Here is a 16,025-nt window from a genome sequence, read left to right as displayed (position 1 = left end):
ATTCACAACTTTAGTATTTAAAATTAGCTACTCATACTAGAATACAAGAACAATGTAATAAATAAAGTCATGAAACTTACAAATATAGACAAAATCTTGGATTCTCTCTCACAAACTTCCAAACTAATGGTGCATTCAATGCTCTAAGTGAAGCCTCTTTCTGTCAGACCAGATACTGCACAAAAACCCTTATCATTCTATTTATAATGGTCTAAAAGTCATGGTAAAAAAATGACAAAAATGACCCTGCAGATCAAGTCTGTGACCGCAAAATGGGTCGCAGAAGGCTTTTGCGGTTCGCATATCTTCAGTTCCACCGCAGAATTGATCACACAAACTTCCACTTTTTCCATCGCATTTTGGTTATGCGGTCTGCATATCACTTTTGCGGCTGCATAACACACCGCATAGTCATCTTCATTGGACTTCTTTTACAATTATACAATCATTATGCGGTCCGCACAAAAGTTATGCGATCGCATAATGGATCGCAAACTTGTCTCTCAGGAACTGGGCTTTTCTGCTTCATTTTGCGATGAGTCTGTGGCTCGCACATCACTTTTGCGCCCGCAAACTTGCCGCATTTCTGCCTTTCATAGGTTTTTGTCATATTCTTTTATGATCTTGGTTCTTCAAGTTTGGTTTCCTGCAAAACACCAAAACTACATAAGAAATGACTTATAATGCTATAAAAGATGAGCTAAATCTATGTAATTAGTGTCAAAAGTGTCGTATTTGTATGGCACATCATGGTGGTTATACATGGAAAATAATTTAGATTAAAAACCTTCTGTTGTCATTAAACACTAAACCCATAAAGAACAACAAGTGTCAATGAATTAAGGGTTAAGGAGAGAGTTCTACTCAAGGTCGATGCTCCCTTTGAATCCCCCGACACTTCAAAGTTCCCAGGGGTCCCAAGGCCTAAGGCAATGCTTGTGCCGTGGAGAGCAGTCCAACCTAGAGTTAAACTCTACTCCCAAATACCCCTAACCACTAACGACTCATTTTCCTTATGGGTTTAAGTGCCAATGAGGCCCTTTCAATATAAACTAACTACCATAATACTCCCTTACCACAGAAGTATACCTTTTTTCCTAACAGAATAACATAAAGATACGAAAGCAATTTTATAACTACATTTCTAATACTAAATGAATAATACGCATATCAAGTAAGTCTAAAGGTCAAATTTCAAAGTCATATGAGAGAGAAGCATGAAACACTATAATATTACTGTTAAAGGTCTAAACACTAAGGAAGACATTCGAAGGAAAGGTAAAGAACACACAGTTCATATATACAGCAACACAAATGCCTCTAAAAACAGATTAGTTAACTCAGGCTCTGCAACTAGCATATGCACAGATTGACAGTACTACTTAAAACATCTACAAGGGTTCAGACAGATGGTCATGATTAGCAAACACTATAGATATTATCAAAGATATCAAAACTCTTGGCATGACTATAGGTTACAGATTCAAACATGGGATTCTTAGAGATGCTTAATAGAACCATCGGTTACCAACCATACTTCATTTAGGAATTGAGGACAGAATCTCATCTCCCCTTATGTAAACAATTATATCTAAGCAACAACAATAGGAAATCCTCCTAGGGTTCACAGACCAAGTTCAGTTCATCAATAGGGAAAGAAAGAACCAAGTGCAGTTTCAAGACAGAGGGACATGCAACATTCTAAATCAACTACTCATAGACATTTCACATGAGGTTATAATATTACAGAAGTCAGGGTAAGCTTCACAAAGTCAACAATGTTATAAAAGAGATTTAAGATAAAAAAAAAAGTGCTATACCAAATAGGTTTGACTCAACCATATAACTGAGAGCTCTATCTAAACATGAACTAGTTATACTCAAGCTTGAAAATAGTCATAACTATGTTTGTTTTATGAAAAACAACAAAATATAGGAGAAAAGGTCACTGAAGTTCATAAGAGTTCACCCCAATAACACTATTTCACATAGGTATAACCAACAGTTAGATATGAACATAATAATTTCATGGTGGCAGCCCCGAAGTTGCTCTCAGAGTTAATAGATACAGATATAGAGAAGGAGAGCACTTAAACACTTAGACTTTTCATGCTTCAATTAAGTAGTGAAGGATTAAATTATGAACTTTTAAGTTTTGTCCTAATTAGGATTAACAAATAGTGATCTCGACCAGAATGCAAGAAAACAGTGTATGAAGATAGATATCACAATGGAACTATTGACAGAAAATCTGAAGTTTAGACAAGCATGGAAGTCATTAAAGTACATTAAGAAAATTTAATCATATTGGTTATCTGAAAGTCATTAAGGTCACATACAGTTCAATCAACACTATCTAAGGATACTTAGGAGCATAACTAATGATCACAAGTAAACAACATCTTATCACGAACTGAAAATAATATTTCTACACTAATGACAAACACTATAAACTAATACAATTAATAGAAGGCAACAAAATGTTCATAGTATTCAAGTAAGACAATTAAAAGAGAAGAGGGTGAAGGTATACTGACCTTCTCTAGGGCAGCAGACCAAATAAGAGTTTATTTAGTTGTTTAGGAACCAAGAACTCAAAGACTTAAACTAATGAGTACCTCAGAGCCAAAATCAGAAATCGAGTAAGAACTTAGCCTTAGTCAAAGAAATTCTAAAACTACTATATTTATTTTCTGCCTTTTTAGGTGTTCTTGGTGTGTTTTTCTTCAGTGGTTGGTGGTGGTAGGTTATGTTAGGTGAGAACATTAAGGGCCCTTTCTATAGTGCCATTAAGGCTCTAGGGTTTCAGCAGATTCAATTGATAGTGGAAAGTGACGAAAGATTGATGATAATAGCAAAATCGGGGGAAACTCTAAGGAGGCAGAGAGACAAAATGATTAACAAGTTTACATAAGTGAAGAATGGCCGTTGAAGGCAAAGAACCATCGGATAAGACCTCAATGTCCAGAGGTCACTACGTTTGACCTCTGGACAAAGAATAACAGTGGTGATGATGAAGAAACACCATGCATGCCATGGATTTAACAGAACACGAGAGAAATCCGAGATTTGATATTGCATCTTTGAGTCTAGGTTTTCAGATTTGGGTATTTGAAGTTTGAGTGATGAGATAGGAAATAGCCGGCTGGATTCGCAATTTTCAGAAGGCAAAATAATGGTTTCAGGCTTGATTTGTGACTCGTGAGAGAAATCATATGATTTGAAGGTTTTTCTTTCCGAGCTTAGGGTTTTTGATTAGGGGTTTTGAATTGTAACGATGGAATAGGAATGTTCAGGCGGGATTCACCGGTGTAGCAGGAATAGAATGGATGATTTAGAGTGATTTCGAGTGACCATGCACAAATTTGTGCAAGGTTTTTGGAGATTGATGGCTTATGGAGATGAGAGAAAAGAGAGAGGAAAGGGAAAGAGAGGCGGCAGGTTGAGGTGAGAAATGATTAGGGTTTGGGTAGGTTTAGGGACTGTCTCTGAGTTTAAGTTGGGAGATGGAACGGGAGTCGTTGGATCTGTTGATCAACGGCTCCGATTGTTTTGGTATTTAGGGATTTTAGAAATAATTCAATCGAAAAAATCGATGACCGTTGGATCTCTTTGATCTGACGGTGGAGATTAAGTCCCTGGGTGCTTGAAAATTAAAGAGGAAATAGAATAAAAATGTGGGTTGTTGATTTAAGAAATGGACGGTCAGATGATTTGTGTTTGTTTTGTGTGTGCTGGAGACGGGTGACGTGGTGTGTGGTGATTGGTTCAAATGTGATGGCAGGGATTGCCAAAATGGAAAGAGAGGGGTTTTTTTGACTGGGTATTTCCATATTGGGCTTGCACATTTGGGCCAAAATAAATTTAATAGATGACCACTTTGTGTTTAGTTGATAATTTCAATTGTAGCCTTTTATCTTTTAATCCCTTTTTGTAATTAATTTAAATAAAATTAATTATTTTCAATAAAATATAATAGAAATTATAATTATCAAATATACTACTAATTATTATAATTAATTATTTATAAAATACTTTGTTTTCTAAATTGTAACACTAATTTTGAATTATTAATATAGTAGTCTAATTTACTAGAAATTAAGGAGGAATTCATTAAATTAACTATATAGGCCTATGTGATGTATATAAAAGTTATTTCAATAATCTTAAAATAGGAAGTATATTTGTAATTACATAATACTAATAGTACATAATTAATTTTAAAACTAATACATAATTAATTTGTAAAAATAGGTATTTATTACTAGAAAACACTTCCAAAATACTTATTTTAAATTATTAGGTATAAATAAATTAATTTAAAAATAGAGGGTCAAAATTGGCCGTCAACAGCTGCCCCTATTTGACCGGAGACGATAAAAGAGTTTTTGGGCAAAGAAATTGAACTAAAGCCAATTTTGTCCTAACTTTAGGCATGCATTGCAAGAGTGGCATGAAGATTATGAGTTGCAAGATTAAGTTAAGGAAGATTCTGGGAGGATTTTGGGAAGAATTGTGGAGAGATTGGGGCCGAATTCTGTTTGTGAATTGCTTACACACCTCGGGTTTAATGAGGATTTGGCCTCGTGTAGTTCTGGAGTAATTTTTTTTAGAAAGCGATACTTGCAGGAATTGCCCCAGTATCGTATTATGACGATAAGACGAGGCATAGAATTGGGCACCCATGACAGCTTAAATTTTGCAGCTTGATTTGAAGGATTTGAAATTTTTTAGTTTCACTGGCCGTTTCGTGTTTGAATTTGGATCCTTGGCCCACTAATGGGTTTGTTGTCCCTCATAGCGTTGTAGTTTAGTCTACTTCTTAGAAAGGTTCCACGCTGCGGTGTTTGTTCCTGTGAAACAAATGAAATATACGCATACCAATATATTGCAATGCAGAATATACTAAGATGTGATGTAAATGACACAGGAATGAAGATGTATGGCTGCCGGCGAGCCGTTATTTGGGATTGGGATGATGGGATACTTGATCTTGACTCGACTTGTTAGCCGGACTTTGTACCGTTCCGCAGCTGTTAGAGCATTTGCAAATTGTCTCCGCTTGTTGGGAGAGCTTGATTTGTAGAGTGCATATCCACTTGTTGGGAGAGCTTGATTTGTAGAGTGCATATCCACTTGTTGGGAGAGCTTTGCACTAAAGAATGTAAAGTAACCTCCGCTTGGGAGTGATTAATTAAAAATGTAATCATGCTTGAAGCTGCATGAGCAAGACGTTAAAAGATTCAAAGTAATAGCAAATAAAATAAAAGCGTGCTCAAGAGATACTCTTGAGTGCGAAGCTAGGTTGTGGCCATCAATTGGCAGAACGTCGGTGACGAGGTTTGCGACTATCTATTCTGGCATCCATTATGATGGAGCGGCGATGCGGATTACTTTATTGGCAAAATTTGTAGTTTTCTATATACAAGGCTCCGATTGACGAAGCCAACGTTCGACTTGTACAGGGCGCTCCGTTTGATTGAGGTGATAGTTCGCTATATACAGGACTTCAATTGGTGAAGTCGATGGCTAATTTGTACAGAGTGCTCCGATTAGTTGAGTAGGCGGTTTTCTATATACAGGACTTCAATTGGTGAAGACGACGGCTCGCTTTGTACAAGGTCCTCCGATTGGTTGAGCAGACAGTTTGCTCTATACAAGGTTTTCCGTATCAGCTGTCTGATTCCGAGGTACCTGCAAAGGATTCAAAGGTTAGCTTTAGCCGTACCAGAAAAATTCAAGTAAAGGAGGAAGAGAGATAATCTTAGGCAAGTGGCGGATCCGTCATTTTTCCCAGTGTGGTCTTACTTACTGCTTCCTTACTCCCTGTTGACCCTACATTCAAAGAAAAATTCTTAGTGGGAGTGGGAATTTTGATTTGTGTCGACCACAATGTTGGTTTGCCCCGGCCTTTGACATGATTGCGCCGCGAAGTTCGGTAGATGGAACAAATAAATATATTTTTTTTAGAAACATTTTGAAAACACTTTGTTTTTAAGACAAATGTCGTCGTTCCGGATTATGACATGTTGCGAAAGGTTCTCCACTTGCGAGTGTATCCTCTTGAAAACTTTGTCGTGTTAATGTCGTCCTTCCGTGATGCTTCTGACAATGCGGCTGCTTGTTGTTGTGACTGCGTCCCAATTCGAACTAATGCATTACAAGGCTTTCCTAAGGTTATGACCGAACCCTTTCAGGTTGCCTACATATCCAAAAAGGAATCAGGTCTGAACGTAATTCATGGATTATGATAAAATATAATGAAGATGACTGATCCTGACTCATGCAGCCTACGTATCCAAATAGAATCAGGTCAAAGCGTAGTTCGATTACAACAGATGCAAAATGATGAGATTAAGAATAAAAATGGCCGAGTCTGACTCAGACCGCCTACGTATCCAAATGGAATTAGGCTAGAATATAGTTCAATTACAAAAGACGATTAAATCCGATGAGGATTGCCTACGTATTCCTTTCTAAGGAAATCAAGTCGGCGTAGTTCTTGAGCAACATACAAAAGTGATATTTGGTTTTTCTATTACAAAAGAGAATGGGAGAGAGAAACTGAACCTTACATGGGTTGCCTACATATCCCTCCGTGAGAAATCAGGTTGAACGTAGTTCTGTTACATCAAAACCTAACTCTATTTGTCTTCAAGCATAGTATCTCTTGATTATGTCTGAGTTAATGGACTTCTTGTTTATTCTTCCAACCATTTCTGCCAAGATTAGAGCTCCACCCGACAGTGCTCGGTGAACCACGTAAGGACCCTGCAAGTTTGGTGCGAACTTTCCTTTGGCTTCTTCTTGGTGGGGAAAGATTTTCTTCAAAACCAACTTCCCAGGTGCGAACTGGTAAGGATTCACTCTCTTGTTAAATGTGTTGGCCATCCTATTTTGATATAGCTTACCATGGCATACTGCATCCAATCTTTTCATGTAGATGAGCATGAGCTGCTTCTGTCTGACTTGTATCCACTTTGCGTCGTCCAATTTTTCCTCTTGAATAACCCTCAAAGATGGTATTTCAACCTCTGCAGGTATCATAGTTTCCGTGTCGTATACCAACATGTACGATGTTGCCCTAGTGGATGTTCTCATGGTAGTCTGATAACCCAGTAAGGCGAAAGATAGTTTCTCGTGCCATTGCCTATGGTTGTCCACTATCTTCCGTAGAATCCTCTTGATATTCTTGTTGGCTAGATCAACTGCTCTATTCATTTTTGGTCTATAGGCTGTGGAATTGTGGTGGATGATTCTGAACTTCTCGCAGATTTCTCTTATGAGGTCACTATTGAGATTAGTGGCATTGTCAGTAATGATAGACTCCATTATTCCAAATCTGCAGACGATGTTGTTCCGAACGAAATTTGCCACTACCTTCTTTGTGATAGCCTTGTAAGTAGATGCCTCGACCCATTTGGTGAAATAGTTGATAGCTACCAAGATGAAATGATGTCCATTTGATTCGGCGGGCTCTATAGGTCCAATCACGTCCATGACCCAAGCGGAAAACGGCCAGGGTAAACACATTATGTTTAACCCATTTGGCAGAACCCGGATGAAATCCCCATGAATCTGGCACTGGTGACACTTTTGTACGTAGCGGATGCTATCATTTTCCATAGTCAACCAAAAGTATCCAATCTCAAGATCTTCTTGGTTAATGTGAACCCGTTTATGTGGGGTCCGTATATTCCTGCATGTATTTCCTCCAATAACCTGATTGCCTCGGCAGGGTCTACATATCTCAACAAACCTAGATCTGGGGTCCTCCTGTATAGGATCTCCCCGTTAAGGAAAAGGTGGTTATCCAGCCTCTTGAGGGCTCTCTTTTGACCATTAGTAGCATTCTCCGGGTATTCTCTGGTTGCAAGGAATTTCTTGATGACGTGATACCATGGTTTACATCTGGTTCTTCATCTACATGGAAGCAATAGGCATGTTGATCCTTGATTTCTACCTCAATAGGGTCGATGTAGTTCTTGTATGTATTCTGAATCATAGATGATAGGGTTGCAAAGGCGTCGACGAACTCGTTCTGAATCCTGGGGACGTGCTTGAACTCAATCTTCGTGAACTTCTTGCATAGCTCTTTCACGCAGTGCAGGAATGCGAGCATCTTGACATTCTTGGTGGACAATTCCCCTTGGACTTGGTGTATCAATAGATCGAAATCTCCTATGACCAAAAGTTCCTTGACGTTCATGTCGGCTGTCATTCTGATCCCAAGGATGCATGCTTCGTATTCAGCCATATTATTGGTACAAGGGAATTTTAACTTTGCCGATGCTGGATAGTGTTGTCCATATTCTGAAATCAGCACCGCCCCAATTCCGACTCCTTTGAAGTTTGCTGCTCCATCGAAAAACATTCTCCATCTAGGGTACGATTCTGCAATATCCTCTATAGAAAATAATACTTCTTCATCAGGAAAATATATGGTAATAAACTCGTAATCCCCATCCACTGGTTATCTGCGAGATGGTCGGCTAAAGCTTGCCCTTTGATAGCCTTCTGAGTTATGTACACAATGTCAAATTCGCTAAGGAGAATTTTCCATTTAGCTAGCTTTCCGGTAGTCATCGGCTTCTGGAAGATGTACTTAAGCGGGTCGATCCAATATACCATATGCGTAGTGTATGCCGACATATAATGCCTTAGTTTCTGGGTAATCAAAGTCAGAGCACAACAAGTGTGTTCTATCAAAGTATACTTGTCTTCACATGGCATGAACTTCTTACTTAAGTAACAGATGGCCTGCTCCTGTCTCTCACTTTCGTCATGCTGTCCCAACACACAACCGAAGGCTTTATCCAAGACTTACAAATATAGTAGCAGTGGCTTTCCGGGTTTGGGGGAACCAGCACTGGTAGATTTGACAAACACTCCTTGATTCTATCGAAGGCCTTCTGGCATTCTTCTGTCCAATTTGTGGTAGCATCTTTCTTCAGCAACTTGAAAATGGGTTCACAAATTACCGTGGACTGGGCTATGAAGCGACTGATGTAATTCAATCTACCCAGGAAACTCATCACGTCTTTCTTGATCTTCGGTGGCAGTACTTCCTGAATGGCCTTGATTTTTGATGGATCCAGTTCTATTCCCTTCCTGCTTACAATGAAGCCCAACAGTTTTCCAGCGGGGATTCCGGATGCGCACTTTGCCAGGTTCAACTTCAGACTGTAACCTTAAATTGTCCAAGTGATCTAAACTTTTATGATGACATCATCCACATACACTTTTCCTTATGAATTATGTCATGAAAAAGGGTCGCCATGGCCCTCGTGTAGGTGGTACCCGCATTCTTGAGACGGAACAGAATGACTCTATAGCAGTAAACTCCACAAGGTGTGGTGAATTCCGTCTTCTCTGCATCTTCCTCGTGCATCAAGAGTTGGTGGTACCCAACGAAACAATCCACAAATAACTACAGTTCATGCTTCGCGCAGTTATTGATGAGGATGTGGATATTTGGCAGAGGGAAATCGTACTTTAGACTAGCTTTGTTGAGATCTCGGTAATCCACACATATTCTGATCTTTTTGTCTTTCTTGGGTACTGGGACGATATTTGCCAACCAACTGGGATAATTGGTGACCTTTACCACATTCGCCTCTATCTGCTTGGTCACTTCTTCCTTTATACTCAAACTTAAATCAGGTTTGAATTTCTTGGGCTTCTCCTTGACCGGCGGTCTGGTAGGATCGGTGGGAAGTCGATGCGAGACAATATCAGTAATTATTCCAGTCATATCATCATACGACCATGCTAACACATCGATATACTGTCGGAGGAGCTCAACCAGTTTTTTCTTCTGCTCAGCTTCTAAATGAATATTGATTCTGGTTTCCTTTACATCATATTTTCTTCCAAGATTGACCACTTCCATTTCTTCGAGGTTGGGAATTTTCGGACTCTCCAGTTGCTCAATCTCCTGCGGGAGATTGTATGGCATCATACTCTCATCATATTCCTTGTAATATGGGTCGTTGAGCTCAAAAGAGTCTAATGAAAAAAAGTGGTAAATAAATTTGAAATATTTGAGAAAATGATTCTTTTTATTTCATCAAAAGAGGAACGTCTTAAGCATTCAAAAGAGTCTAATGAAAAAAGGTACAAACACGGTGCATGCCTCAATTGACCGTGCGTTTTTCAAAAGAAAACTTTTACAGTTCCATACTACCAAGACTCCTAGCGAACCAAGGATGGATTGTCGGTCCAATTCTGCAGCTCTTCCCCTTGTTCGGCATCCCTGATAGTCGGTGTCTTGATGTCAGTCCCTTCACAGCATTCTTCAATCATATTCACTAATAACTTTTCCATCCCGTCGATGATATCATCTTCTGGTACTGAACTCTAACCCGGACTTGAAATATGCTCTGGCATAAAAGCCTTTTTCCCGGAGCTAACAGTACTAGCTTCCCCTCCCCCGGAGGCTGATATCCTATGTCGGCCCTTTCTTTCTGCCTGTTAGGTTCAATTGGCTATGTGATTCCATCTAACCTGGCTCCCAGCCCTGTTCCTGGCATGTATCCATATTTCATCATCTCCCTTATAGCCATCTTGGATCTATATGGTGACTGCATTCCCAAGTTTTGTTCAGTCTCCTCCATTTCGGTAGTCTGCATGATTTCCACTGCATGGAAAGCAACTACGTCTAGCCCTTCAATGAACATAACATCACACTCCAAATAAGCGGAGTGACCCCACTCGCCATGAACGACGATCTCCTGATATCTTCACTCAAATTTCATGCATTGGTGTAAAGTGGATGGGACGGCCCCAGCCATATGTATCCAAGGCCTTCCCAGCAGCAAGTTATAGGAAGAGGAGATGTCCATTACTTGAAACAATATGGGAAAATCAACTGGCTCGATCTGCAAGGCCAAATAAATTTATTCAATAACATCCTTTTGCAAACCATCAAAGGCCCTTACCCTTACATGGCTTTCTTTGACTTCCCGCAAATAAATTCCTAACTCCCGTAGGGTATAGAGCGGACAAATGTTGACTCCTGACCCTCCATCGACCAATACTCAGGACACCACTTTGTCCCCACATTTGACAGTGATATGAAGAGCTTTGTTGTGACTTGCGCTTTCGACATGAAGTTCGTCTCTTCTGAAAGTGATCATATTTGCTTCGACCATTTTCCCAATTGTCGCGGCCAACGCCTCACTGGTGGTGGTACTTGGTACACTTACCCCACTTAGTACTTTCAATAGGGCGTTCTTATGACTGTCGAAACTCATTAACAGATCCATGATTGATATTTGTGCTAGAGTTTTCTTCAAGATCTCCTCCACAAAATACTTTTTGTTTAACATTCTCTTCCAAAACTCGACATCTTCTGGGTCTGTTATGTTCATTCTTTGAATTTTTTTCTCTTCCCAAGTTCCCTCGATTGACATCATCGGGAGCGTAGTATCTCTCGGACCTAGTCATATTTTGGGCTACGACAGGGTCTGTCATTTTGGCCTTCCCTTTTTGTTGGTACGTCCATGGAATAGTTTTGTATTCCCGAGGTCTCACTTGTACGGTAATCATTGGAGCCCTTCGAGGAGGGATCTTGGCGGCTTCTTCATTTCCTATAGTGACAATCGTTCCTTTTAGGTCATACTCTTCGTCCAATGTGATCATGTTAACTCCATAGTTTCGGTGATTTGCAGCGGATTGCGATTCACATTAGGCGGAGCCTGAGCGCATTGGATGGCTTCACTCTTGATCAGTGTTTCAATCTCATTTTTCAGCTTAAAACAATCTTCATTATCATGCCCAGGTACGTTGGAGTGGTATACGTATCTTTTAGTTGCGTTAAAATACTTGGAGGGGTATTCAGGAACCCTTCCTTCAACTGGATATATTAATCCTGCTTTTCTCAATCTCTTGAACAATTGGACCAGAGACTCAGCAATCGGGGTGTAATTTCTATGACCCCTCTCTTCAAAGTTGGGACGAGGGTGTGGTGCATAAGCAGGTCAGTTTTGGTGATAAGTGGTTTGGACATGAGCATATGGTCATTGTGGGTTCAGATTGTTGTTGGCTCAGAGAGGGGTGTATTGTGGTTAAGGGTGGTAATATGGCTGGGTGTTATAGATTGGAGCGTAACTGGGTGGTGGTGAATAATTATCCTTTTAAAAATACCTCTGAGAAGGGATAATTGTGTTTGTAGAGGGAGGTCCGACATCAGGTTTATTAGACTTGTTCTTCTTGGATGGGGCGCCGCCGATGCAAGCCCCGGTGCCATTAGATGAAGAGGTTAAAATAAAGTAATGTTGTTTAGGGGTGGAAGATGAGTTATAGGAGGAAGAAATAGCAAAAGACATGTTGATAAAAAGAACGAATATTCTGAGCAAAAGGGAGTTACAGGAAAGCTTTAAGAAGACTCGGAGAAGAAAGATTGTAAAAGTGAAAGATGAAAGTGGTAAAAAGGGGGAGAAATTTATAGGCGACACAATACAAGGCCATCATTACCTAGGTAATTGGCGAAAATACTTGTCGAATCACATGTCAATACGTGTTCGGCTCATTAAATGAAAAGAGACATACGCCCTTTCAAGTGTAAAAACCCATTTAAGAACTTTCCCGCCAAGAAAAGAGAAAGCTTTATCTACTTCCCGGTCACATCAACTCGTGTCACCAGAATGTAGGGGGACTATTTGTATTTCATAAAGTTAACAGATGATAGATGGATGAGCTTTGTGTTGACACGTGACTGTGAAGACAGATAGGAGATGATTCAACAAATAGCTGACATCGGGTACAAACAGGTGATCGGTATTGCATAAGTTCCGAAGACATCAAGGATGGGGAAGAAAATGTGAAAGAAAGATACCGATTGAAGAAGGCAGATTAAAGGAGCAGCCGTTACAGAAAATCATAGTATTTATTATCAATTGTTATGTTGCTATCAAGAGGGGTCATTATTCACCTTAAATAGGTCATTATTGTGGTTAAGGGTGGTAATATGGCTGGGTATTATAGATTGGAGCGTAAGTGGGTGGTGGTGAATAATTATCCTTTTAAAAATACCTCTGAGAAGGGATAATTGTGTTTGTAGAGGGAGGTCCGACATCAGGTTTATTAGACTTGTTCTTCTTGGATGGGGTGCCGCCGATGCAAGCCCTGGTGCCATTAGATGAAGAGGTTAAAATAAAGTAATGTTGTTTAGGGGTGGAAGATGAGTTATAGGAGGAAGAAATAGCAAAAGACATGTTGATAAAAAGAACGAATATTCTGAGCAAAAGGGAGTTACAGGAAAGCTTTAAGAAGACTCGGAGAAGAAAGATTGTAAAAGTGAAAGATGAAAGTGGTAAAAAGGGGGAGAAATTTATAGGCGACACAATACAAGGCCATCATTACCTAGGTAATTGGCGAAAATACTTGTCGAATCACATGTCAATATGTGTTCGGCTCATTAAATGAAAAGAGACATACGCCCTTTCAAGTGTAAAAACCCATTTAAGAACTTTCCCGCCAAGAAAAGAGAAAGCTTTATCTACTTCCCGGTCACATCAACTCGTGTCACCAGAATGTAGGGGGACTATTTGTATTTCATAAAGTTAACAGATGATAGATGGATGAGCTTTGTGTTGACACGTGACTGTGAAGACAGATAGGAGATGATTCAACAAATAGCTGACATCGGGTACAAACAGGTGATCGGTATTGCATAAGTTCCGAAGACATCAAGGATGGGGAAGAAAATGTGAAAGAAAGATACCGATTGAAGAAGGCAGATTAAAGGAGCAGCCGTTACAGAAAATCATAGTATTTATTATCAATTGTTATGTTGCTATCAAAAGGGGTCATTATTCACCTTAAATAGGAGCATGATTTGGGGATCTTGTCTCCCCTAATATAGCTATAAATAGAGAAATTCATACTCATTGAAGGGGAGAAAATACTTGTATGAAAAAAGGCTAATAACTACTCTCTTATTATGCAAAACTCTATTATGCTAATATTAAGTTTTTGGCATTGTTCTTGTTTCCTAAGAAGAAAGTTCAAGTATGTCTTTTCTTTAATTATTCTTATTTTACTCTCTTTTGCTTTTCATTATTTTATTTTTTCGATCCAATTTAATCTACGTATCTACAAATCACGTTATAAATTTAACTATATCATTTTATGGGTAAACAATACCACCAAATATCATGTTAGAAGCTCTTTCTTGTGGTTCATTATTCAATGTTCGTTGCTTTTGTACCTCCAAAAGGTAAGGCTTTAAAAATCTACAGTTGAAACCAAAAGCTAATGAACTAAATACACGAATTTTTTTCAGAATTACTTTTAAAACCAAATCTGGAAGTTTAGTATCTTCGTAGGGAAGTATACATGCAGTATAACTTATGCTTAAATTAAAACAGGTTATTCAATTAATCAAATTAAAAAATGATTATTAACTTTAAAATGTGTAATATTTTGGCTTTCACCTAGGGGTGCTTATCGGGGCGGATCGAAGGGATATTTATGCTTAACTGTTTGATTTATTGGTTATCGGTTTATAAATGTAATAATCCACTAGCCAACCAATACGACTTCCGGCAGAATGGTAACGGATTAGCGATTATTGGGCGATTTATCGGCTAAATCTAACAGACAATAAAAAATAAATAGAGAATTAGAGATAAGGGAAAATTTAGGATATGTCACCTTCGAATTGCATTCAATTACTATAGTGAACATTTGTCTTGAAACCGATACCTGATTAAACATTTTGTACTCACTGCAAAAAAAAAAAAAAAAAATGAGAAAGGAAACATAACTTAATCCGGATAACATAGGCAACAAAAGAAACATTGAACGTATATGAAGTCATATTAAAATTTCTAACACAAAATTTTTTAAGATATCAGTCTGGATTCTACTATACAAATAAAAGGTCGTGGAAACTCACTTTCTCACAGGAATTACTTTTAAATTCGAGCAACTTTAGCTCATTCTGCCTAAGAGATCAATTTAGATGATAATTCTTGGGACCGATGATTCTTTTTTGTCTCTTCTCTCAGAAAAGCTTTTACTGTGTGCCACCTTTATTGGTCTCTCCATAAATTTCTATGGAGAAGGATATAGGATAGTAATTTATATATATAGAGGTAAAAATATAAATATAAAAATTTTTAACGGGTTAACGATTTATCCGATAAGAAAAGTGAGTAATTCACTCCCAAACCGTTAAGCCGTTAATTATAAAATTTCAATCCGTTCACCAACCATTACTCCAATAACCCGATAACAACAAGCCAATAAATCAATTTTAAGATTCGATTAACGGTTACAGTTCAATTTTGAACAACCATATTTCACCCCTCTTTCTTACTATTTTCTGGCCTTTAGAGAATGTAAATTATTCTAATAATTTAATATATAATAGTTTGAAAAAACTTGGCTCTACTTTAGAAAGTTCTTATCATTAATACAGTATATTAAACCATCATACAACAGAAACAATAAAATGGCAACTATGACCAATTTTGTCTACGATCATTTAATATAGGCCCATTTACTTATCGGATAGATTGGGTATAAGAGACATTGATTTTATCATTAAATTATATTTTTTAGTATGACATGGCATACTAAATGGGTATTCTTTGATTTTTAAACCAAAAAATAATAATTGAATAACTTTGTTATCCCAAACCAAACAAAAATAACTTTGGTAAAATATTCTCGTATGTTAGTGACCACTTAAGAAATTAAGTCTAGCTTTAGCCTACCTAGGATGAGATCTTATCCCAAGTCATCTTGCAGGTATTTTGACTTTAAATCCAATGTTTTGAATTATATAACACCAATAATACAACTATTAATTATTGTGGTGCACTTATTTTCATGAAAATGATCATTTACTGAAATACATAATATGATGGGTCAATTGGTTTTTGGCCTTTTACAAACTTGTTTTTAATTTTATAACCCTATCTTTTGTTTTACACATGAGAAATTTACTTTTACACATAAGAGATCTTTCATTTACACATAAGAGATCTAAAAAAGATATTTTCTTAAATTCAACA

The 16,025-nt window shown here is 38.2% G+C and overlaps 1 long non-coding RNA gene across 1 annotated transcript; it reads right to left on the bottom strand.

Moving 5' to 3' along the window:
• LOC138899570 (uncharacterized) lies at positions 1–15,030 on the bottom strand. Its single transcript, XR_011411280.1, has 3 exons — positions 14,903–15,030; positions 14,659–14,731; positions 1–646 (listed from the first exon to the last, which is right to left on the bottom strand). It is a non-coding gene; the product is annotated as an uncharacterized lncRNA (long non-coding RNA).
• Between the last annotated feature and the right edge of the window lie 995 nt (positions 15,031–16,025).

Source organism: Nicotiana tomentosiformis, chromosome 9, assembly GCF_000390325.3.
Source record: "Nicotiana tomentosiformis chromosome 9, ASM39032v3, whole genome shotgun sequence".
Classification (NCBI taxonomy): Eukaryota; Viridiplantae; Streptophyta; class Magnoliopsida; order Solanales; family Solanaceae; genus Nicotiana; species Nicotiana tomentosiformis.
Note: the sequence above shows the minus strand (reverse complement) of the source record. Positions and strands in the feature narration are given on the sequence as shown.